This window comes from Ursus arctos, unplaced genomic scaffold, assembly GCF_023065955.2.
Source record: "Ursus arctos isolate Adak ecotype North America unplaced genomic scaffold, UrsArc2.0 scaffold_2, whole genome shotgun sequence".
Classification (NCBI taxonomy): domain Eukaryota; kingdom Metazoa; phylum Chordata; class Mammalia; order Carnivora; family Ursidae; genus Ursus; species Ursus arctos.
The window spans coordinates 13,424,680-13,451,882 of NW_026622874.1; the positions used below are offsets into that span (position 1 = coordinate 13,424,680).

At 37.3% G+C, this 27,203-nt stretch overlaps 1 protein-coding gene across 6 annotated transcripts in view; it reads left to right on the top strand.

Moving 5' to 3' along the window:
• Positions 1 to 27,203, top strand: part of DNM3 (dynamin 3) — a 524,278-nt gene that overhangs the window by 418,854 nt on the left and 78,221 nt on the right. The window lies entirely within an intron of this gene.

The window sequence follows — 27,203 nt, forward strand, 5'->3', positions numbered from 1 at the left end:
ACAGAACTTCTATTTGTGTTCTTTGGGAAATGTCTGGATTTAAATTTCAGAAGTCCCACCCAACATATGTACACACACCGTTAGACAGATGCTGCAGACGAGTGGCTCCTGCTGCTTACTTCCTGTTTCCCTTGAGATGTTCCATCCAGGTGTCTCCTCAGAATGCAGTGCTGAGCCCAAGCCTTGGGGACTTGGTACAGCTTGACCCTTGTGGTGCTTACTTGTCTCTAGATCAGTTTATAGGACTGATCATGCATAAGCCAGGTCATTTCTAGGCCCCCAGTAGGAAGAGTCCTCTCAAGAGAAAGTCTGAAATGTGGGTGCAGGGGAGCAATTGGAGCATCTCTGGAGGAACTTTAGATTTGAGTACATCCCTGAGGTTGCACTGGAATTTAACAGAGTTCCAGAGGTAAAGGACTGGGGATTTGTGCCAAATGTTCTTCTCATTGTTGTTATTTTAGCTCACACATAGACCTCTTAACTCCATCCTAACCTACCCTTGCCTAGCCAGCACCTAAAACAACGAACCCCTCACAACATACCCTGTGCCCTCCACATGAAATGAAACAAAACCCTTTCCTGGTGATATCCAAGCACAGAGGTATCTGTATGATTTCCATAATTGTCCAAATCTTGTCATTTGTGTACATATATATTTACATAGCTATATGCCACTCCAAAAATTGCACGTGAGAAGTCATTTAAAAATTGGAAAACCACTTCTACTTTTCTTATTAATTCTAATCATTTCTTATTACTCTTCCCTCTCCATTGATGGTAGTGTGTTTAATTTCACCAAAATCCTATATTAAAAATGTACATATACTTAATTTTTTATTCATTCAGTCCACAAAAGCCTGTTGAGCACACACTGTTTGCCAGGCACCGTTCTAAGCACTAGTGCTACAGAGGTGAGCAATAAGGTCCCATCCCCAAGGAGCAGACATTAAACAAGTGAACGAATAACTGTTCAGTTATATAGTGGGATTTCAAGAGAGTGATACTGTCTATAAAAAATAAAGAAAAAGGGACAGACAGAGAGGGGCAGGTAAGCTTTATTTTAGTAAAGGTGATGAAGGAAGGTCCCTTTGAAGAGTTGCCATTTGAGTAGGCTCCTGAAGGAATGGAGGGAGTAAATGAAATGAAGGGAAGACTATTTGTGGAAAGGACTAGCAAGTGCAAAGCCAGCTCATTGTCTCAGAAGAGCAACAAAAAGTCGTGTCTGGAACACAGTGAGGGAGGACAAGAGTGGCTGATAGTTTCCAAGAAGGTGGTCAGGTTAGATTATATTGGTCTTGAAGGATGTGGTAAGCATTTGAGTTTTGAGTGAGATGGGAAGCCATTAGAGGGTTCAAGCCGGTTAGTGACATGATAGGATGGACATTTTCTAGAAGATTATATGGCAGGGTGTTACAGGAAGCTGTAGAGCATGTGTGTTCAATCAGAGGTTTTAGTGTCAAACGCCCAAGACTGAAATTCCAGAAGTTCACATGTAAGCTGTGGGATGTCTAACCTTTTTATATTTCAAAATTTCTATTTATAAAAGGGAAATAACAGGAATCCCCTATAGCTTGGTTGATGGGATTAAGTGAGAGAATGCAGGGAAGGCACTGAACAGGGGAGGCACAAGTAGGTACTCTGTTTATAAGAATGATGATGATGGTGATGATGATGATAATTATTTTCATCACGGACTGCTTTCTATAACAAGTAGTGAGAGCTAAGACAGTGTGGATATTATAATGTAGCCCAATGAGATCGTAAATACTTTATGCTATTTTCTATTTCCAAATAATGCTTGGTTGTATAAAATGTTAATGTGTGGATGTATGTCTTCCTGCCATGCAGCTGTAATGTTTGTGAAGATTTTTTTTCAGTTGTGCTTTTGTCTAACTTATTTTAAATGCACTAGACGGAGTTTGCTATTTAAAGAAATTATGTAATGCATCTCTTGTGAGAGAAAACTGTCTTGGAAAAGCAAAATTACCTATCTCTGGTGAATTGTTTTTATAAATTTGGATTTTCACGTATCCATAGCTCTGCACGAAGGAGACGGTCGATGAAATATTTGCTATTTTTGATTGGAATAGTCAATTTTAAGCAAATCTAGAGTTGTCCTACACAATCTGTTTGATTCTTTTCCCATCACTTTTGTTTATAAATACACTTTTGGTACAGTTGCTTGGAGGGTCGAGACAAAGGGGTTTTTTACTATATGCCAAAGACATGACAGGAAATTAAACTTGGCAGTATGCCAGGAACGTTGCTTTTCTCAGTTTTCATCATAAACAATATTTGCATTTCTTATGCACCATGTAGTTCTGGAGGTTATATTACACGATTGCTTGACTTTCAGATGTTTAGATGGCAGCTAACTACTGAAAGCAATCTAAGTAGAATGCTTGTGTAAACATTCATTTTGTGAGCATGCTTAGATTTGGGGGGAGTGGATACTTTTAGGTGCAGTTATTCCTAATTTAGAAAGATTTGATGAAAAAGTCAGATTAACCTAATAACAGATGTCTCTCTGTAAGTCAATTTTTAGGACTTCTGGTGTGTCATTTGGGTTTTGTATCAATAAACCATTGAGTTGACAGCAAATCAATCACTATTCTAAAAATGAAACATTTTTCATCATACGTGGACATAAGTCTAGACTCAAGAAGTTCTGCTTTCTACACAAAACACCTCTATTTTGACTGGAAAAAAGTCTACAAAAATCATTTTTTAAAATTGTGTAATTTTGGCTTCATTTCGGTAAATAGCCATTACACACATTATGGTTTTGGACGAACGTTTTTTTCAACTAAGATTGCCCACTTTTTTATGACACGCTTTTCACGCTTTTCCCCATCATATTTTTTCTGTTGTGTCCACATGATGGGATATTTTATGTCACTCGTATCATAGTGTTTGTTCTGCTACCTGGTTTCTTCTATCTCTTAGGTTGTTTCTCTTAGAGTTTTTTACAGATTTTTTTTTCTTTCTTTCTCTCCCACACTCTTTTCTCCCTCCCTTCCCTTCATCCATCACTGTTACGGTGGACTCTAGAAATTCAAATATAAAAAGATGCAATTCTTACTTCGTAAGAGTTTCAAGTGTAGTGGAAGTGAGGGGTGCAAATAATTACAATGTGGTAGGAACTACAGTGGACATCTGTATAAAATGCAACAGCCTAACTGCATTTCTATGCGGATTTTCAAATTACTGCTTGTCCCTTAACCTTTTTGGATCCAAAGCAAAATGTAGACTTCATATTTGAGCACTGTCATGTGTGGCCCTGAAATGGAAATGAGGAGTGCTGGGTCCAGTTTCCCACGACGACACTGCCGTACTTCATGGACTTGCACGTAACCTCTCTGAGCCGCAGATTTAGCCTTCTACCAGTCACCTCATCTTTCAGAACAGCCACAGTACTTTAAAGATATATTTAAATCTGAATTTGGATTTAGCAGAATTTTTATTGCTCTAACTTCTATTTCCTTTGGCCATTAAATTAAAATTATGACTGCTATAAAATTTTATATTGTTGAATAATTGAATTGTTATACAATTTTGAAGTAAAGATGTTTCTAATGGAATTAGTTAATAGCATTTTGGGGTTTTTTTAGTGATGAAAATGAGATTAAAAAGTGTGAGTACCAGGCTTATAGGCTACAATTAACTTTTAAAAGATCATTTTACAGGAAAAAACATATATACATGCATCAGTAAGTGTGAATATAAATAAATGTAAATTTCATTAAATATCTAAAGAACGTGATATAAAAAATGACGGACTTTCCTGGAACAGTTTTGCCAGCTAACAGTATGACTTAAATTGTATATAAACACTAAAGAATTCCAAATTCTTTGGAACATTTTGTGTGCAGTGAAATGAGGTAGACTTTAAGTCAGATCTACTCACATTTGAATCCTGACCCTTCTATTTATTGGCCATGTGGCTCAGGCAACTTACTTAACTCTTCAATTGTTTGTTCTTTTTTAAACTCAAAATAATGCTACCTTTCCCTGTGTGATTTTATAGGATTAAGTGAGGACGATTGCACATCACCTCCAGCGTAGTGCTACAGCCGGGTGGATGTGTTCAATGCCATGTAGCCTTTATTACTATTGAAAATCATTCATGGTCCATGAAGCCCTAATTCCCAGTTTAGTAGTTATTTTTGTCTTTGCAGACAGTCAGTGGGACTTGAGCATGTGAGGGAGAATTTCCTTAACTGTCGGCTGAGGAAGCAGAATTCTTTAGGGGGTGTCTTGGGGTTGTGCCGCCCTGTGCCCAGGCTGGTTTGGAAGACTCCGTCTATCTGTCAGGAGTGAGCCCAACGGGCTGTCTGTGAGGAAAAGTGAGGATTCACAAGCCTGCCCTCCGATGCTGGCCTGCTGGCTATTGGAAAGGAGCAGCTTGTAGCGTAGTGGGGGCCCTGGAATTAAATTATTAAATTTATAATATTATAAATTATAAATTTATAATATTAAAGTATTATACACCTGAGAATTTCTGAAGAGATTTCCATTGGCTATACAGATGGACGGTCCTCCCCTCTAGGGTATGGGTTAAGTGATGAAAGATGGCAGTAGAATGTGAAACACCCTGGAACTTCATTATACTTCTGAATTCAAGACCTTCCCAGTCATAGTGAATGCTTTTAGGACTGCTTTGGAAGTTGAACCCACTCTATCAATGAAGTCTTTGGGGACTTCAGAAACTCCTTGTGGATAGACTCTAAAACTGAATGTTTCCTGTGGCAAATAGCAACTGGGGGGAGGGTCTCTGTATCGTTCGAGGGGGAGAAGGGGAACGCCCACAGCCCTCCATAAATATGTTTTAATATGGGATGAGCACTCACATGCATTTGTTTACTCAGCCATCGGTTAGTACAAGCCTGACAGAGCCCATGCTTAGCCCGGCCACACATCGCTTTCTTCTTAGCTTATTCAGCAGCACTTCCCACACCACGTCAAGCAGCCACATGACCAATGCTGAAGACTTTCGTTTTTCTTCAGTGGAGGTACTTGCCGTGATCTAAACATAAATTGCTGCCACACAGAGTAGTGGAGGGAATTATAAAACATTTACAGTTGGCCATTCATGAGTGTTATGCCTCTCTCAGAATAGACGATGGGGAGATGATTGAAGGAAGCAAGAAATGGCAAAGCCACACCGCGTCCTCCACATGGATGTTTCTCATATTTAAAGATCAGGGCCCCCTACTCTGTGACATCATTGTTGCCACTACAAACAGAACCGTCTGCCATCGAGCAGAGAAGCCAGTCATTCCCTAATGTGCAAAAATACTTGGTTGAACTCCTGAAACTTATTTGGTGATCAAAAGCGGCACTGCTGTGGAATTCAATAAACTCCATCTGTTGGAGGTATTTTCAGCAATATTGCACTTCTTTGGAGAACCAGGGTCCTGTTATTGTCTAAAATAGTATTTTACTCCTGATAAAATTCCCTGTGGGGATCTTTATTGCCTTATTGAATGGTTGGCATATTCCCCTATTTTCCCCCCTTCATTCTTTTTTCCCCTTCATTCATTCTTGTGTCATTATTTATGTCTCACAGAAGCCAGTGATGTTAACGGTGATATCATGGCAACTCCCAATGCCAAGAAGCTTCTCTACACTGTTTTATCAGTGTCTTTAAACTTACGTTATGTTATTATTAAATATGATGGCTGTGATGTCCTTGGAGTAGACATTTCCCCATAGTCACCAATTGGCATTGTTTTTAAGAAAACACCTCTCCTGTGATTGTTGCCTTGCCCCTCTCCAGAAAATTTCTGTATGTAGTGTTTCTCCCTGCACATCCTCTTTGACAACTAAATGCCAGATCTCCAGCCCAACCTGTTACTCCACCCTGGGCTCAGCCTCGTCCACAAGATGCACACACTTTACTAACAGCTCTCTTCAACTCTGCATCTCAGCGAGAAATTCCTCCTGGGCCCCTTGTGAGAAGACTTCAGATGTGTTCCCTGCCCATATCCCATCATGCCTTCCCCACAGGATCTGACCTTGCAAGGACTCGGGTTGTCCTGGGAATAATGAATCACCATTTTATTTTTTTAAGCCATATGTGAGTTAAATTGTTTGATAGAAATCATACTCCTGCCGCTCCAGTTTGAAACAGGAGAGCCATTTGCCCGCCGCCTGTCGCTGGCTGCTCTCTGTGTCTCCATCCAGAGTGTCTCTTTTAGAAATGACTGCATTTTTTGTGACTAACCTTTCCAGACCCATTTTCTTGAATGTGGACCAGTGTTTATTTTGGCCGTATCCCCACTATACAGCTTTCACTTCCCATGCCAACCCGAGACAAAACTCATAATTTATGAAGTAGAGAAATGGTACAGATGGAGGTCGTAACTTGGTCTGCTTACCCCGTCTCCCCAGAACCACCCAGTCCTTTCCTCTGCTCCCTTTTCTTTCTTTTTCCACCTTCTTTGAAACCAAGGATGCAGTGTTTGTTTAAAAATGCATTGGCTGATGAAATTTTCCACTGCTTGGCATGTTGGAGGAGGGGCTGTCAGGAAAGGGCAAGCTGACATACTAACTATTTTGCCTTTCATGCTAACAGTTCACTTATTACCAATTCAAACCAGTGCTTTTTGGCTAGGTTCCCATACTCCAAGGATTCCGGGTAGAAAGAAAGGGGGAAATCTCTGTCATAATTTTCTGCTGTTGTAAATATATGATTTCATTTAATATAAGTGGATTCTTTGACTTGCCCATGGGCTCCGGGTGCTGTATGTAGAGGATGTCAGTGAATAAATTATTTGTTTTGATTTTGCTCTAGCGTGAAAAACCTTACAATTTTTAAATAAGTTTATGTTTAACATGTTTCTTTTTTGTTTTTGTTTTTGTTTTTCCTTGCGGCTACGTGCACAGGGGAACAGCAAAGTAAGTTCTTTGCCCTATTGCAGCTCCTCTTTCTCTCCAGCCCCCACCCCCCCACCGCATGTATCTTGGCAAGAGTGTTTCTGTGCACGTTGAAATGACTGTTGTCTGCGACAGCGCACCAATGATACAGGGCTTGCAAATGCCGGGGAAAACGTACATTTGGACTATCCTAATGGCTGTTCTGTTTTGACCTTTTGGAAGGGCAGTGTTACGTTCTTTAGGGTTGGTTTTTGGGTGGTTCGGAGAGGTTGATAACATAAGGAAAGAGGTCAACACTGAGAGCAAAGATTATGAAGATTTAATAATAAGGACTCTTCCGCAGAAAGGGTACAACAATCTGATGAAACTCAGTGCAGCGAAGTTTTTGACCAAAAATCAAAGCTCTTATGTTAATGTGCAGTTATAAAAACCCCAAACTGGAGTCTTAAATAGCAGGATGGCTGGCTTTGCTGGTGAAACTGAACTAGATCAGTGCTCTGGCTTTGAAGGTGCCTTAAAATGGATGGAAGAGGGTGGGGTCCACATTTGACTTGGCTTCTGCACCCTGATGTATTCCAGCTGGACGGAAGCAGGAGGGTGTGGGGGATGGAGGAGGAGACCGAATGTGCAGGATAGATTTGTGAGACCAGGCGGCACACACCGATGGTGAAAATTATCTTCATGTTGTTATTGTCATTAGATGAATGAGCGTGTTAGTCATTCGTAGGGTTGCTGGCTTGTTTGAATTTCAATTCAATTCTTCCAAAAGATTAGAACTACTTCTCACTTACGTTAGCTCTATAATAGTAGCATAGTTCGGGAAGATGGTCTTAAGTTTAGCACGGTGATTTGTTTTTCCTTTTTTCTATGGAGAATTATTAGTGTTTCATCCTACCAGGTGGCCCACTTAAAATGGGCCTCATTGAATACAATAAGAATTGAAAAGAATCTGTTCTATAAGGGGCTGCCTGCATAGTTAAACCAGCTGGAATTCATCAAAATTGCTATTCATAAGCCATACATATAGAATGTAAAACAAATGTGGGAAATCTTGCAGTTTAATTTGATGGAATGTGCTGTTATAGAATATGTTGAAGTCGTGGTTGGTATTGAAAATGTGTCACTTTATGAATTTATATCTGAATAGAACTGCTTGTGACCCAAGTAATAATATTAAATAAAGTTAAAAATACTACAACAAAAGTACAAGATAGACATTTGTGAAGAAGCGAGATGGTGAGTTCAGTCCACTAATAGTTCACTTTTTAAAAATGGCAGGTAGCTTATGAAATTAGAGATTCCTTGCACAAAGTAAAGGATAATATTTCTACCTAATACTACCACTATTAGAAAAAAACATTTGGGGGGCGACTGGGTGGCTCAGTCGTTAAGCGTCTGCCTTCGGCTCAGGGCGTGATCCCGGAGTTCTGGGATTGAGCCCCACATCGGGCTCCTCCGCTGGGAGCCTGCTTCTTCCTCTCCCACTCCCCCTGCTTGTGTTCCCTCTCTCGCTGGCTCTGTCTCTGTCAAATAAATAAATAAAATCTTTAAAAAAAAGAAAAAACATTTGGACAAAATATAAAAACCCATATTTTTGTTCTGACACCAAATGATGTATTTCAATTCTTGAGTAGTAAATATGTCTGATCTAGTCACTTACATTGAGTCTCTGTCTAGAATTTCATGTGCTCCATGTCTTGTTTGTTAAATGCCATGAGCTAATTGTGAGTGCGCCAATAATGAGTCTGTGTATGTGATGATCAGAGAACCAGCTGCTGACATTTTGGGGGATGTGCTAACCCGTAGACCCCTCGAAAAGCATTAATGATTTGCTTCTTTCACTAGTGATTCACTGATGACTTAAAGGGATTTGTAAAATTCCCCAAAGAAAACACTCCTTTAAAGTAGGAGACATCCATTTATTGTGTCTTGCTTGGTCAAGTTCTTCTGGGCAATGTTCAGTTTAATAGAGTTTACTGATTTTCAGATCATTATAATGCAGTGAGCAGTAAAACCCCAAAATGCTAAGCTGCTGCTCATAAGGGTACCTCTAGGATGATGTAGAAGATCTTCCAGGGTCTTCACGCACCTGGAGCCACCATCTGCATAACGAAAACTTAGTACAATGTTGAGGGGGTATCTTCAGGTGCCCGAGGGTCAGTTGAAGAGTGTTAAAGACGCGAGCACTGACTGCTTTGGTTTTTAATTGAAAAGTGGCTACTTTGGAGGTGCTGGTGTTTATTGCCCTTATGCCTTAATTTTTCATTGTTTATGTTATGAATGGTGAAAAAATGTAATGCTAATACTTTAAAAATCCAATTGTTGTCCTGACCATGTACGCTGGCACGAAAAAGCCTCCTGAAATCACAAACAGCACATCTGCATGCTATTTTCCTTTAGCTTAGAATTTCAGTATAAATGGAAAACACTGGAATACAAGCTGTGCTGTCTCCAGAGTATAGATCTGGAGTCTTCAAAAGGAGAATATGAGGTTCTTTTTTCCCTCTAATTCTGGAATGCTTGGTCTGAATTGTCCCCAAGGCAACATACCTAACTTGTTGCCTGCCATATACGTGAGCCAGCTGTAAAAGGTGACTCATTTTAGACTCACAATGGCTAATTGTTTATTTAGGGAATGGCATTTTATTATTTATGATATTAACCAGACTCTAAAGAGAATGAAGTCTGCTGAATTCATGTTTCTTTAGATGAGCAGGATGAATGGATTCATCTTCCCACATATGTTAAATGCAATGTAAACACACACACACACACACACACACACACATATCCACATACATATATTCTGAGCTGTACGGAACAAGCCTACTATCCATTTTCTCGTAACAACTCAGCTGATCTGCTCCAGCCACCTTTATTAGATTACACTTTGGGTTTGGGATCTAATCTTCTAAACTCCAAGGAAACAAACTTTCATGATAGGTGCACAGATTTATATTACAATGGAATGAAACAGCAAGGTTCACATTCCTCTTTGAACAAGTGTATGTATTTTGTTATTTTTCCTTAAAAAGCAAATTTTCCTTTTCTGAAGAGATCACAGTTACCAAAAAAAAAAAAAAAAATTCCTTCCAAGCCCATTACTTATTTTTCCTTTTGAAAATGTTTTTCTGTTGGCATAGTGATACTCTAAATCGCTTAGGGTAAAGTCTGTCTCCTCCTTAGAGGGGTTTCCCTGAACTGTGGATTCCAAGTCCATGTCTTCATGAGGAAGACCAGAGTCTAGGACTTCATGAGTCAGTTTTGGGAATGTGAACAAATATATACAGTAATGGGGTTGGGGGGGGGTTGTTTTGTTCTTTTTCTTACTTTGTTGTACACAAATGTAAAACGTCATTTGCAGAACTGAGGCCTTCAGGTAAAAAGTAATCTCCATGTTTCTTGTCCTAGAAAGAAGACATTTAACTTCTTATTTAATTTGATGCCCTCTCTTGGTAGGCATTTCTAGGAATATAATAGGCTTTTCATTTTATTTCTTTATTAAAGACTTCGGGTTTTGTTAAATATCTTTGATATTAGGCAAATTAAAAGTAGAGGAATACTGAATAAGGAATAAAATTCTATAACAAAAGCTCTCAAGATTCTTAATGATGTTGGTGCAGAAACATAAATGAAAACTGAAAAAAAAAGAAATCCTGATGAATTCAAACATGAACGCTTCAAAAAATTTTAAGTTGTGGGGAAAAACTACATTTAATCTCTTCTCTTATGAATCTTTTATGACCTATGAAAGAGAGATTTACTACCCTTTTACTTCAGTCTTCTTAAAGTGAAGGATTCTTACATTTCTTCTGGCAGAAGTATTAAGTTGACCACCTTGATTAGAGAGAAGGAACATTTGAAAAGGAGAAATAGAATAGAAACATGCTAAAACAATTTTTTAAATCTAAGACTTAATAAAGTTCTGGTTAGGTTAAATGCAATAATGTAATACATTTCAGAGGGCTTTGCTGTTTAAGAAAAGAAAGGAAAATCAGATTTAAACACTTGTTTTTACATTAAAAAAATACTTTGTCTAGTGATTTCCCAACACATTCAGTGAGACAAGTGGACAATGTCCGCCTCCATTAATGGGAAAAGTAGTTATTACCTAGAGTATTTATTTTGGTGATCCACTGGATTCTGTTGCAGAGATTGAGTGTGCCAGATCAAATGTCACCAAAATATATCATACTGAAGGACATAGATGTTAAATGCATGATAATTTGTCTTGTCTCTTAGGCCAAGAGACTCCTAAATTCTTGCCCTTGGTTGAAGGCGAGAGACTATAGATAACACTGAAAAACCATCACCAAACCTGTAAAGAACCAGACAGTATAATATCATAATGTATTATGATGTATTTCCTTTCTAATATTTAAAATATGTATAAGTGCAAATCAGAACATTCTAAGCAGTTTAGGTATAGTCAGGTGAATTAGGGTTTTTTATTTTCTTTGAATGATGTATACGCTTTCCTTGATTTTTCTTAGAGAAGCTTAGAAAATGTTTTCCCCTGGGATTTAAGAAGAGACCATCTGATTTGCTTAATTTATGCATAACCCAATAAGAATATCATTAAAGTGAAAAGAAAGGATGAAAACTTATTGGCCTCAAAGTGTTATTTCAGTTTATGTACATATAAAAATGAATCGTCTGTCTCAATCTTTGCAACACCAATAAACCTTTGGTTCTTTTTTTGGCAAACCTATCTTAAAAGACCATTGCTTAATGCTTAGCTTTTGAACCCCCTTTTATTGTAATCAGTTGGAGGAAAGGGCAGTTCAGTTGGAGGCAGAAAACTTTGAAAGTGAGTTGCAATCTATATCGTGTTTCCAAATTTATTAATCTTGTCAAATAGACTCTATAAGAAAGCAAGAATTGATCTGTTGCTCAGAAAGCTCACAGTGGGTGATAGAACGGGGACTTCTGAAGGGTTCATGAGGCTTATTTATATATTTTATTTCCTCTATTGTTTTCAAAATAAGTGACTTCACTCTAGTTAATGAGAAATAATGAGAAGAATTTTTGTCTTACTTCATAGCTTTTTTGACATATTCTGAGTATTGTACTTTTTAAAATTTTAATTCCTGTGTAGTTAAAACACAGTGTTATAGTAGTTCCATGTGTACAATGTAGTGACTCAATATGCTGATTCAACAATTCCATACATCACCTGGGGCTCATCATGACAAGTGCATTCCTTAATCCTCATTACCTGGTGGTTTATATCTTTTTTCCCCTTTATTTGCTGTTTTGTTTCTTAAATTCCACATGTGAGTGAAATCATATGGTATTTGTCTTTCTCTGACTGGTTTGTTTCACTTAGCATTATTCTGTAGTCCATCCATGTTGTTGCAAATGGCAAGACTTCATTCTTTTTTATAGCTGAATAATATTCTGTTGTATATATATACCACATCTATATCCATTCATCTACTGATGGACACTTGGGCTGCTTCCATAGTTTCACTATTGTAAATAATCCTGCAATAAACATAGGGGTGCATATATCCCTTCAAATTAGTGGGTTTTTATTCTTTGAGTAAATACCCAGTGACGATTACTGGATCATGGGGTAATGCTATTTTTGATCTTTTGAGGAACCTTCATACTGTATTGCACAGTTGCTACACCAGTTTGTGTTCCTACCAGCTGTCCACGAGGGTTCCTTTTTCTCCACGTCCTCGTCAACACTTATTTCTTGAGTGTTTGATATTAACCATTGTGACAGTTGTGAGGCGATATCTCATCGTGGTTTTGATTTGCAATTCCCTGATGATGAATGATGTTGAGCATCTTTTCATGTGTCTCTTGGCCATCTGGATGTCTTCTTTGGAGAAATCTCTGTTCATGTGTTCTGCCCATTTTTATAGGTTTATTTGGGGTTCTTTTAATGTATATTGGGCTGTATAAGTTCTTTATATATTTTAACCCTTTATTGGATATGTCATTTACAAATATCTTCTCCCATTTAGTAGGTTGTCTTTTAGTTTTGTTGGTCATTTCTTTTGAGGCACAGAGGCTTTTTATTTTGATGTAACCCCAATAGTTTATTTTTGCTTTTGCTTCCCTTGCCTAAGGAGATATATCTAGAAAGATATTGCTATGGCCAATGTCAGAGAAATTAGTGCCTGTCCTCTCTTCTAGGACCTTCATGGTTTCAGATCTCACATTTAGGTCCTTAATCCATTTTGAGTTTATTTTTTGTATGGTGTAAGAAAGTGGTCTAGTTTCATTCTTTCGTATGTAGCTGTCCAGATTTCCCAACACCATTTGCTGAAGAGACAGTCTTTTGCCCATTGCATATTCTTGCCTCCTTTATCGAAGATTAATTGACCATATAATTGTGGGTTTATTCCTGGGCATTCTATTCTGCTGTATTGATCTATGTGTCTGTTTTTGTGCCAGTACCGTACTGTTTGGATTACTACAGCTTTGCAATATAATTTGAAGTCTGGAATTGTGATACCAGTTTTGTATTTCTTTTTCAAGATTGCTTTGGCTATTTCAGGTCTTTTGTGGTTCCATAGAAATTTTAGTATTGTTTGGTCTAGTTCTGTGAAAAATGCTCTTGGTATTTTGATAGGGATTGCATTAAATGGGTAGATTGCTTTGGGCAGTATAGACATTTCAACAATATTTGTTCATCCAACCTATGAGCATGGGCTATCTTTCCATTTCTTTGTGTCATCTTCAATTTCTTTTATCAGTGTTTTATAGTTTTCAGAGTATAGGTCTTTCACCTTTTGATTAAATTTACTCCTAGATATTTCATTATTTTAGGTGCAATTGTAAATGGAGTTTTTCAAAATTTTCCTTCCACTGTTTCATTATTAGTGTATAGAAATACAAAAGACTTCTGTACATTGATTTTGTATCCTGCAAACATACTGAATTCATTTATGTTCTAGTATTTTTTGGGAGAATCTCTAAGGTTTTCTGATAGTATCAGGTCATCTGCAAATAGTGGAGGTTTTATTTCTTCCATACCAATTTGGATGTTTTTTAATTTCTTTTTGTTGTCTGATTGCTGTGGCCAGGAGTTCCAGTACTATGTTGAATAAAACTGGTAAGAGTGGACATTCTTGTCTTGTTCCTGACATTAGGGGAAAAGCTCTCAAGGTTTTCATCATTAAGTATGATGTTAGCTGTGGGTTTTTCATATATGACCTTTATTATGTTGAGATATATTCCTTCTAAACCTACTTTGTTGGGGGTTTTTATCATGAATGGATGTTGTACTTTGTCAAATACTTTTTCTGTGTCTATTGAAATGATCATATGGCTTTTATCTTTTCTCTTATTGATGTAATGTATTGATTGGTTTGTGAATATTGAGCCACTTTTGCATCCCAGGAATAAATCCCACTTGATCCTGGTGAATGATTTTTTAAAATGTATTGTTGGATTTGGTTTGCCAATATTATGTTGAAGATTTTTGCATCTGTATTCATCAGGGATATTGGCCTGTAGTTCCCTTTTTAGTGCATGTCTTTATCTGGTTTTGGTATCAGGGTAATGTTGGCCTCATAGAGTGAATTTTGAAGTTTCCTTCCTCTTCTATTTTTTGGAAAAGTTTGAGAAGAAATAGGTATTAACTCTTCTTTAAATGTTTAGTAGAATTTACCTGTGAAGCTATCTGGTCCTGGATTTTTGTTTGTTAGCAGTTTCTTGTTTACTGATGCACTTTTACTGTTGGTAATTTTTCTGTTCAAATTTTCTGATTCTTCCTGCTTCAGTTTTGATAGTGTATGTTTCTAGGAGTTTATCCATTTCTTCTAGGTTGGCCAATTTGTTGTCATATAATTTTTTATGATATTCTCTTACAATCCGTTGTATTTCTGTGGTGTTGGTTGTTATTTTTCCTCTTTCATTTGTGATTTTATTTATTTGAGTCCTTTCTCTCCCCCCCCCCTTTCTCTTATTTTGATGAGTCTGCCTGGAAGTTTATCAATTTTGTTGATCTTTTCAAAGAACCAGTTCCTGGTTTCATTGGTCTGCTCTATCGTTTTCCTAGTTTCTATTTTCATTTATTTCTGCTCTAATCTTTATTTTTTTCCTTCCTTCTGCTGATTTGGGGTTATGTTTTTCTTCTTTTTTTCTTTTTTAGCTCCTTTAAGTGTAAGATTAGGTTGTTTATGTGACATTTTTCTTGCTTCTTGAAGTTGGCCTGTATTGCTATAAGCTTCCTCTTAAAACCGCTTTTGCTGCATCCCAGAGATTTTGTACCATTGAGTTTTCATTTTCAGTTTTCTTCATGTAATTAATTTTTTTTCTTTAAGTAATCTCTACACCAAACATGGGGCTCAAACTTAAAACCCTGAGATGAAAAGTCAGATCCTCTACCAACTGAGTTAGCCGGATGCTCCTCATGTAATTTTTTATTTCTTCTTTGATCTCTTGGTTGACCCATTCATTATTTAGTAGCATGTTTAACCTCCATGTATTTGTGCTCTTTCCAGACTTTTTTCTTGTGGTTGATTTCTAGTTTCATAGCATTGTGGTCAGAAAAAATATATAGTATTACTTAAATCTTTTTGAATTTGTTAAGTTTGTTTTATGGCCTAATGTGTGATCTATTCTGGAGAATGTTCTGTGTGCACTTGAAAAGAATGTGTATTCTGCTCTTTTAGGATTGAATGTTGTGAATGTATTTGTTAAATCCATTTGGTGTAGTGTGTCATTCAAAATCTCTGTTTCCTTGTTGATATTCTGTTTGGATGATCTGTCCGTTGATGTAAGTGGGATGTTAAAGTCCCCTACTACTATTGTATTACTATCAATTGGTACCTTTATGCCTGTTATTAACTGTTTTATATATTTGGGTGCACCTGTGTTGGGTGCATAAATATTTACAATTGTTATATCTTCTTGTTGGATTGTCCCTTTTGTTATATACTGTCCTTCTTTGTCTCTTGTTACAGTTTTTGTTTTAAAGTTTATTTTGTCTGATATAAGTATTTCTACCCCAGCTTTCTTTTGACATCCCTTTGCATGATAAATGTTTCTCCATCCCCTCACTTTCAGTCCGCATGTGTCTTTAGGTCTTAAATGAGTCTCTTGTAGGCAGCATATAAATGCGTGTTGTTTTTTATCCTATGTCTTTTCTGTCACCCTAGTCCATTTACATTCAAAGTAGTTATTGATAAGTATGTATTTATTGCCAATTTATAACTTGTTTTGTGGTTGTTTTTTAGTTCTTCTCTGATCCTTTCTTCTCTTGTTCTCTTTCATGGTTTGCTGGGTTTCTTTAATGCTTATACTTGGATTATTCTCTCTCTCTCTCTCTCTCTTTTGCATATCTATTACTGGCTTTTGATTTGTTGTTGCCATTAGATTTATATATAACATCTGCATATACCAGTCTATATTAAGTAGATGGTAGCTTAAGTTTGAGCCCATTCTTTACTCCTCTCCCCACCACATTTTTGGTATATGATGTCATACTTTATATCCTTTTATTTTGCAAGTGACTTTTACAGATATACTTATTTTCACTGCTTTTCTGCTTCTTACATTTTTTATTCTTATGGTCTTTCCTTTCCTCTCAAAGAGTCCTCTTCAACAGTTCCTATAGGCTAGTCGTCATGAACTCCTTTAGCTTTGGTTTATCTGGAAATTCTCTATCTCTCCTTCTATTCTGAATAATAGATTTGCTGGATAGAGTGTTCTTGGCTGCAGATTTTTCCTTTCAGTGCTTTGAAAAGTCTGCTGATAGCCTTATGGAGTTTCCCTTGTATGTAACTATCTTCTTTTCTCCTGCTTCTTTTAAACTTCTCTCTTTATCATTCCTTTTGGCCATTTTAATTACTGTGTGTCTTGGTATGGACTTCCTTGGGTTGATTTTGTAGGGGGATCTCTGCCTTCTGTATCTGAATGTCTGTTTCCTTCCCACATTAAGGATGTTTTCAGCTATTATTTCTTCAAATTAATTTTCTGTCCCCTTTTCTCTCTCTCCTTCTTCTGGGATCCCTATAATGTGAATGTTATTATACTTGATAAAGTCACTGCGTTCCCTAAGTCTGTTCTCATTTTGCATAATTTTTTTTTCTCACACCTGCTCAGTTTGATTACTTCCTGTTACTCTGTCTTCCAGGTCACTAATTTACTCCTCTGCTTCTTCTAGCCTGCTATTTATTACATCTAGTGTATTTTTAATTTCATTTGTTTTGTTCTTCGTCTGTGATTATTTCTTTTTTATGTTTTCTATCTCTTGTTAAGGGTCTTACTGATGCTCTCCACTCTTTTCTTAAGTCCAGTAAGTATCTTTACAATTATTGCTTTAAATTCTCTATCAGGAGTGTCTGGGTGGCTCAGTTAGTTAAGCATCTGACTTTGACTTGGGTCATGATCTCCGGGTCCTCGGATCAAGCCCTTTGTCAGGCTTCCTGCTCAGCAGGGAGTCTGCTTCTCTCTTTCTCTCCCTCTCCATCTGCCCTCCCCCCTCCACTTGTGCTCTCTCTCTCTCTCTCAAATAAATAAAATCTTTTTAAAAATTCTCTATTAGGCATATTACATATATCCTTTTTGTTTAGGTTTCTTGCTGTGGTTTTGTCCTGTTCTTTCATTTGGGCATATTCCTCTGTCTCCTCATTTTGTCTAACTCCCAGTGTCTGTGTGTTAGGAAAGTCAGCTACATTTCCTGCTCTTAAAAGTAATGGCCTGGGGCGCCTGGGTGGCACAGCGGTTAAGCGTCTGCCTTCGGCTCAGGGCGTGATCCCGGAGTCCTGGGATCGAGCCCCACATCAGGCTCCTCCGCTGTGAGCCTGCTTCTTCCTCTCCCACTCTCCCTGCTTGTGTTCCCTCTCTTGCTGGCTGTCTCTATCTCTGTCAAAATAAATAAAATAAGATCTTTAAAAAAAAAAAAAAGTAATGGCCTCATGAAGAAATCCTGTAGTGCCCAGCAGTGTAGTGTCCTCTGTTCACCAGAACCTCATGCTTCAGGAGTGTCTCCTGTGTGTGTTGTGTGTTACCTGTTGTCATGTCTGGGCTGCTTTTTCCTTCAGTCTAGTCATCTGCAGAGGCTTTCTTTGCCTATTGTGGGCAGTGTTTGATCCCTAGCCAGGGTAAGGCATGTAGTTTTAACAAGGCACACACTGGTTTGCTTGCAAAATGAGACCTGTAGCTGCTGCTGCAGAGACTGGGGCTGTGTGGGGAGGGCAGGCAATTTTAAGAAGGTGCACCCTTCCACAGGGCCTGCAGTTGCTGCCAGGACCAAGGCCCTGCAAAACACACTGGTCAGAGACTTGGTTTGGGCAAGATTTGCACTGGTCTTCAGGAGGAGGGGACCCACCGAGTCCAAACTGAGGCAAAGGTGACTGGGAAGGGTGGATCCACTAAAGCATAGTGGGGCAGGGTTTGGTGTAAGCAAGTTAGGTAGTGAGGCAGCTGTGTGTTTATGCTGGGGGTCGGAGGATGCAAATGGTACCTTGCTAGCTCCTTTGTTCCTGGAGGGTTCTCCCTGAAATCCCTGCCTCTCTGAGCGCTAAGATGAGTGAGTAACTCTCTATCCCATATGCCCAGGCATTTTTCAAACTGCTCCTTCTATGCTGTATCTCCACAGGCTCTTTGTTATGTATGCTATTTCTTTAAGGGTAGAGACTCAGCTTCCTATCACCGTCTGGGCTCTCCCAGAGCCAAGCCCTCTGATTTTTAAAATTCCAGGCTTTATGGCTCACTGGTTGTAAGAACTCATGAAATTTGGCCCCTCTAGTTTTCAAAACCAAATATTTTGGGGATTCATCTTCCCCATGTGGGCTCCCTGGTGTGATAATCTGTTTCTCTCCCTTCTCCACCATTGATTGAGGCTCCATCCCACCCATGGATGGTCTGCTGGAGTCCATCCAGGTCCCCACCACTCTCCTCCCTTCCTACCCTCTTTGATGTGGCTTCTTCTCTCTTTTTTTTTTTTTAAAGATTTTATTTATTTATTCGACAGAGATAGAGACAGCCAGCGAGAGAGGGAACACAAGCAGGGGGAGTGGGAGAGGAAGAAGCAGGCTCACAGGGAGGAGCCTGATGTGGGGCTCGATCCCAGAACGCCGGGACCACGCCCTGAGCCGAAGGCAGATGCGTAACCACTGTGCCACCCAGGCGCCCCAACTTCTTCTCTGCCTTTAGTTGGGGAGTTTGTTCTGCCAGTCTTCAGGTCATTTTCTGGGTTATTTGCACTGATGTGTGTTATCTAGTTGTATCTATGGGACACGGTGAACTTAGGGTCCTCTTACTCTGCCATCTTGGCCCCCTCTCAGTAATCTCTCTGACGGTATTTTAAACATCTTTTTGTATGCTGATATTTTTTAATGGAATTGGTTTGAATGGAAATTTTTTTTTAAAGGTTTTATTTATTTACTTATTTCACAGAGAGAGAAAGCACAAGCAGGGGGAGGAGGAGAGGGAGAAGCAGGTTCCCTGCTGAGCAGGGAGCCCAATGTGGGGCTCAGTCCCAGGACCTTGGAATCATTACCTGAGCCAAAGGCAGACACTTAACTGACTCAGCCACCCAGGCACCCCTGAAAGGAAAAATTTTATACCTCCCTTTTGAAAACATGTTATGATCAAGTATGATTTTAGAAATTCCAATGTGATAAATTTTGGGTTGAAAATTAAGAACTTACAAAAGCATTTTTATCAAAAAGTATAAATTAAAAATTTTTTATTAATTTATCTTTGTGTGATTATCATACTGTACAGTGAAATCATACCAGAATCATTATAGTTGTAAGAGTTTAAAATTTTTCTCCCTATCTTTGGCAGATCAACTGGACAAAAACTAAAATGAAAAAGAATGTGATTATTATAAGAAATAAGGTTGACTCAAAAGATATGTGTGTGTATATTTTTTAAATAATAAATATTGGATATCTGATAAGCTACAAAAGCTATAGAAAACTAGATACACCTGGCAAACTTTAAGTGTAAAAGCTGATCTATTCAGGAAAAGAAAATACACTCCAAAATGGATCCAAATGGAAATCAATACTTAACAGACTATTTGGGATATAATAACAGTGAAAACACTAAACAGGAAACATTGTAAGATAGGGCCAGTGCTATATACAGAGAAAAACTAATACCTTTAAATGGAATTATTATTTTTAATGGAAGTACATAAATTTAAAAGGTTGGAAAGTGAGCAGCAAAAAAATCTAAAGAAAGAAATTAATGATTAAAGATTAATAAATTGGAAAATAATGAAAGAAAAATATGAGAGCTTAAGCTACATACAAATTTAAAGCTTTTGTATGGTACAGAAGACAGTAAACAGTTAAAAGACAAATGACAAATTGATAAAATATTGCAGCATGTATGATATTCAAGGGATTAAATACCCTCAAAATAGAACTGTTTCTATTTGATTCCTTTAAAACAGAACAAAAACCTATTGGGAAGAAAAGAAAGCTGACCAAATCAATATACATTCATTTAATACCATAAAAGGAAAGAAAAAGGGGACTGCTATAAAGTTCAGTTTCATTAGCAACCAAGAATTATAAATTAAAATAGCCAGCTATACATCATTTTTGATCTGAAAGAATGGTCATGTTATGTAATAATAAAGAAGCTGTCCTTCTTATATATGAGATGTGGCACAGTGTACATATGGCCCTCCTCGAAGGTGGCCAGTTTGGTGTTATTTATCAAATACTTTGATTATATGCCAACCTTTTGGCCAAGTAATTCTCTTAAACATTTATTTTTATCAAATAATTCAATAATTGTGCAAAGGTATTTGTTCAAAAATCACTTTGAAACATTGTTCACAGTTACCAGTGTTTAAAAGCAGTATCAATATATATCATAGATAATTGGTTTAAGTAGAGCATGGTACATCAATGAAATGCCTTGGAGCAAATTTTTTAAAAAATGAAGTATATATTGACTGCGATGGAGATTTTCATGAAATTAGCTAGGAAAAAAAACCCACCATGGATAACATAATCCCACTTTTGTTTTAAAAATTTTATACAGGATGATATTTATATTTATATATTTGCACATAGAAATCCTGAGACGATACATACCAAAATGTTAATAGTATGGGCAATTTTAAATTTTGTTACTGTATCATTTTCTCATTTTCCTTGACAACTGTCTTTTGTGCAGTTTAAAAAAAAAAAGGTTTCGGGGTGCCTGGGTGGCTCAGTCATTAAGCATCTGCCTTTGGCTCAGGGCGTGATCCCAGAGTCCTGGGATTGAGCCCCACATTGGGCTTCTCCACTGGGAGCCTGCTTCTTCCTCTCCCACTCCCCCTGCTTGTGTTCTCTCTCTCACTGACTGCCTCTCCATCCGTCAAATAAATAAGTAAAATCTTAAAAAAATAAAAATAAAAAAATTTTTAAAAAAGGTTTTAAATACACCTTAGACCTCTATAACACTATATGTCAACTATATTTCAGTAATAAAATTTTTTAATGAAAAAGAGAAAGATATTTAAGTGGAGGATAGTGAGAAGAAAGAAATATAAAATGTTCAAAATAATATTCAGAAGGAAAAATATAGAACATAAGTAGATTAAACTTTATAGGCAAGTCAAAGATAATGATATAAATAATGAAAATTAAGCATCTAAGACTCTACAAATGTAGTATAATTGTGTAATCTTGTCTATTATGATTATTATATTTGCAATGAATATATAGATTTTGTTAATTTCTTTCCCTTTACTGTGCCTGTACAAATATGTTATTTTTTTTCACTGAATTACATATTGTTGAAGCATCATGCTATGAGGCTCTGACGCTTACATTCCTTCATTGCCTATGGCTCTTAATAGTGGCTTTGTTTCACATGCTCAAATTCCTTGGTACCCAGCCTCCCCATCTTCCTGAACCAATCCTTCTTCCTTAAATTCCATGTTTGTACCTGTCAGCACCATTGCCCACTATGACGACGCTGTGCATAATGTACAAAAATATATGTATTATCTGAGGATTACCAGAGAGCCATTTCATGGCCTAATTTCTGGCCCTCTATCTTCTACTATTTTAAGAATCTACTATTTAAAGATAGTAACATATAATATGAAGCTAATGAAAAGAATTTTGCAAAATTTAAATTCAAAAGTTGATTCATTTGCCTTGAATTCATTCATTTATGCAACAAAATGTATAATCTGAAAATTGAAAAGCAGGATGGCAGTTAAAGTCTTAGGATCAGAATTAGTGTCTCTACTAAGAAATGCTCCTCTTGAGGAGGAAAAAAAAAACAACCAAAAACCTCCTTTTTGTTTCAGAGTCATGTTGACTATTGAATAACATTAACTGTGTTTTTGCTAGGTACTCTACCAGGCACTCTTGTTTGAACAAGAACTAAACAGATTAAGGCTAGCAACCATTAAAATCAGCAACCATTAAATCTAAAGATTGATCCAGGTTTATATAAAAAAAAAGAAAGCTAAAATTGAAAATGACATTTACAATATATATGATAGGCAGAGTTAATATTTTATTTGCCGAAGTTTAAAGAGTTCTTACAAACCAATAATAAAATACAGTAAGAAAAACAACAAATGGGAGCAGGGTTTGTAGGGAAGGTCAAGAGCCTGCTGTGTCGGTTCTGAGGAGAGATGATGGCTTGGGGTGTTGTCACAGCAGTGGAGATACTGAGAAGTGGTTGGATTTGGGATATACTTTGTTGGTAAAGCCAGTCTTCTAAGATTTACTGGTGGATTGGATGTGGAAAGTGCAAGAATGAGTAAAATTTAAAAAGATTATTGAGTCTTAGACAACAGATACATGTTAGTGCCATTTAAAAAGTTGAGTAATATGGGGAAAGGAGAAAATGGGATGCGTCATATTGTTTTGACCATGTTAAATTTGGGATGCTTCAGACACATCAGTGTTGAGTCAGGATAGGCTCAGTTCTACTGCTGTGACAAACAGCCCTCAAAATCTGGTGGCTTCAAACTATAAGATTGATTTCTTGATCATGCTGTATGCCCATCTCACATTGTCAGGGTCTCTGCTCCTTGTTATTCTCATTTCAAGACTCAGTTTGGTGAGATTATTGCTGATCACCATGGCATGGAAAAAGAATGAGTGGAGAATCACACACTGGCCATTAATGCTTCTGTCTGAATGTGACGTGTCATCTCCATACTCTTTTTATTATCCAAAGTGAGCCACATGGCCACACCTGATCTCAAATGGGCAGGGAAGTACCACGTTACCAAGTCCTTGAAGGAAAACTGGATATTTAAAAGACTATCTCAGCATCCAAGTAGAGATATCTTCTATACAGTTCAATATATAAGTATGAGTGGAGAGGAGAGGGCTTCAGACAGAGAGTTGGATATTATTAGATATTTAAAATTTCACAGCTAGGGATAAAGTATAGAAACCAAAAAGAAGAGAGCTGAGGACAAAATTATCTATCGTTTAGAAATACAGTAGAAGAGGGCGCCTGGGTAGCGCAGTCGTTAAAGCGTCTGCCTTCGGCTCAGGGCGTGATCCCGGCGTTCCGGGATCGAGTCCCGCATCGGGCTCCTCCGCTGGGAGCCTGCTTCTTCCTCTCTCACTCGCCTGCTGTGTTCCCTCTCTCGCTGGCTGTCTCTCTGTCAAATAAATAAATAAAATCTTTAAAAAAAAAAAAAAGAAATACAGTAGAAGAGGAAAAACCATCTAAGGAGACATACAAAAAGTGTCGTTTATGTGTATGCGTGCACGCACATCTACGTGTTTCTGTCTGTGTTTATATGGGCAGACAGAAAGGTGTAGTAAATGGGTTTGAAGAAAAGTTAGGGGTATTTGTGACTTTTTTAGACAACCATGTATTAACTGATTTGCTAATGTACTCCAATATTATTTTTATAAACTTAGAAATCCAATAAGGTAAGGAAAATCTTTATATAAAAACTGTTTGGAAGTGGGGGCATGGGAGGAAAAATAACATTTAAGTAGGCTGAACAAGTGAGTATGAGGCACTTCATAAGAAGCTAGAAGGCAATGTGAATGTATGCCTGAACTCAGTTGTTAAATGATAGTTGTTACATAGAAGCCATACACTTGCATATTAAAAATTAAACAATCTGAATAGATGGAGCCCATAGACAGGTGTCCCAGAATGAAACCTAAAATAAGTCACTTATTTAGGATTCCATTTTTTTTTTAAGAAACTGTGAAGAGGGACTTGCATATTTTGACTTACGACCGTGTTCTTTTGTAAACCATTTTATTTTGTTTGTCCCAATTTGTTGCATATTATTTCAGTACAAAGTTAGCAGTGGATTTCTCTTAATTATTGGGGTAAGCAAGATCTAGTATACAAAGTTCCAAAAAGAAAACAGAATAGTGTATAAATAAGGCTTTAGGAAATCTATTCTCTTGCATGCCAACTAACCTAATCAGACCTAAATCCGAAGACTAATTTTGTTTAGGGCTATCTAATTGTATAACAAAATGGGATGTTAAACACCAACTTTACATAATAACGACACACATTCTGCAGGATAATTGCTATTTCTGACCAAATTTTAAGTGAAGAAAGTTCTAATTGGGGCATTTTCATTTTAGTCATTTCAGTAACTAGTCATTAGTCACACAATTTTTTTTATGTCACATGGCTTCAAAGAGAATTGGTGACACTTCAAGGAATTAGGCAAAAAAAAAGAATCTGATGCAAAGAGCAAAATTTAGCTTTAAAAAAAGGCTTAACCTGTTGAAATCCTTCTACCACTGCAATTATTCCCTCACATAAGAAACTGGGCGAAAAGTGTTATTTCCACTTAGCTCATTGGTTCTCAACAAGGGATGATTTTGCTCCCTGGGGGACATTTGGCAATATCTGGAGACGTTTTGGATTGTCAGAATGGGGAGGCACTCCTGGTATCTAGTGGGTAGAAGCCAACATCCTATTATTTATAGAACAGCCTCCATAATAAAGAGTTATCCAATCAAATGTGTCAATAGTGTCAAGGTTGATAGACACTGACCTAGCCTCAAATAAGAATGCAAGATCCCCCTATACTAAAATCTAACCTATGAAGATTTAAGCCTCTGATCTTCGTTAACTGAGCCCAGTTTACCTAGGATTGTTTGAAGACCTGGAATCTGTTCAAACTGCAAACTGTAAACATATGCGGTCCACACTTCCCATCATGCCTCACCAGTATCTGCCTCATTTGAAAAATATTCCCTGTCCTTTGATTTGCTGGTTTGCCTTAGAAAGTATGACAATAACTGAAGAGATTTGCATACTTGGACTTGCATACTTGGTCAAGAGGTTCAGGGTCAAGGACTGTGGGTATCTCAAAGAATTGCCTTTACTAACACTTTATTGTGAACATATGTCTTTCATTAAATAAGTAAAACCCCATTTTTATAAATTTGGGCAACTTTTATGTGCTTCCATTAAAAGCCAAATTCAAAATTAGAATTCTGTGGAAACAGAAAAGTTAAAATATTTCTATATTTAAGCATTATAACAAGATATAAAACTAGACTCAGGTACAGTTAAAATCTGAGCCTTTATCAAGAAAAACCTTTCGAATGTTCCAACCTAAACATCATCATTCGGCCCTTTCCATGTGGTCCAACAATTCAACTCACAGATTTTTGAAGAGGAAACTTTCTTGACCAAAGTATGGAATGTATTGTCTGTGCATCAGTTTTTTTTTTTTTAAGTCACTTTAAGATGGCTGGTACACCTAGACCCAAAGATAAAGCCACCTGCGTCAGTTTGCCCAGCCCATTTACAGGTAGAGTTTTTCAGGCATTGAAACATCAACCTACATACTTTGATTTTCTTCGAATGTGACAAAATTACTGGAGTCAGTTGTAGAAGTCAAGTGTTATGAAGGCTTTTTAGCAATTTTACGTTTCTAATTCATGTGAAATTGCTGAGAGGGTTATAATTATGATGAATGATTAAAGTATATGATTTATAGTATACCGATGTATAGAATATGAGTATCACATCAAGGAGTGGGGCTAAGTTTCAGCTTGGATTCTATAAAATGGCATAATTCTTGTGGTCCTGGAATAGATCTTTAACAAAGACACTGTATTACAACTGGTTAACAAATAGGAAGGCCTCCCAGATGGTGAGAAAGCAGTATTTAAATTTTAGTACTAGACAGGGAACATTAGGCACAGATTTGACAGAACAGAATTTTGTATATTGGTAAGTTGTGTAATACAGTTAATTTATCTGTTTCCTATTTGGTTATTGTCTGTCTTCTTAACCGTACTTCAACTGTACTTCCCCCAATGGTTTGTTAACTTATTATATCCCTAGAACTTGGGACATAATGGTAGTGAGTAAATATTTATGGAACCATTCAATGAATGAATATAAATGATGGAAGAAACAAGTCACAAACTGTGAACTTAGGTGTATAGTTACAGGGGAGAAGTAGGTGACAGTGCAAAGAAGGGAAATTGGGGAATGGTAGGAATAGGGAAGGGAGAAGGAGGGACATCGAGACCGGAGAAATAGCTTCCAAAATCTCTAGCCATCAACCTGGTCACCATGACAGATTCATCTGAAATTACTGTAACCAGTTCTCCAACATACATTTAAATGTTTACATCGCCAGACCACTTACTTCATTCTTAAGGGCTAGGCACAATAAAATACTAATAAAATTAATTATTGGGCTTTTTTCCCAATATGTGTAACTTAAATATGATTGAGCTTTACTCTCAGCTCTAGCAATCTGTTTTGTAACATGGGAAAAACATCTCTTTATATCTTAATCTTTTTTTCAAAATAGGGATAATAACATTATTATAAAAAGGAAGACTCTCAGAATTGTTTCATTTCCTTACCTTTTGTCTCTGTGTTCCCAGTTGAGGGGATGGTCCTCCTCTCTGATGAGGCCATCTCTTTAGCATTATTTTAGGACTTCGCTTTAATCAGTTATTTCCATGCTCTTGGATTTTTTAAAATTTAAGCGTAGTTGACATGCAATATTATATTAGTTTCAGGTGTACAACATAGTGATTCCACTTTTATATGCATTATGAAGTGATCATCTCAATAAGTATAGCTACTATCTGTCACCATATAAAATTCTTACAATATTATTGACTATGTTCCCTGTGCTGTAAATTGCATCCTGGTGTATTATTTATTTTATAACTGGAAGTCTGTACCTCTTTACCCCCGTCCCCTATTTTGCCCATTTCCCCATCTCTTCTCCCATCTGGCTACCACCAGATTGTTCTCTATCTATGAGTCTGTTTCTGTTTTGTTTTGTTTGTTCATTTGTTTTGTTTTTTCTAGATTCCACATATAAATGAAATCATATGGTATTTGTCTTTCTCTGCGTGACTTATTTCCCTTAGCATAATATCTCTAGGTCCATCGTGTTGTCAAAA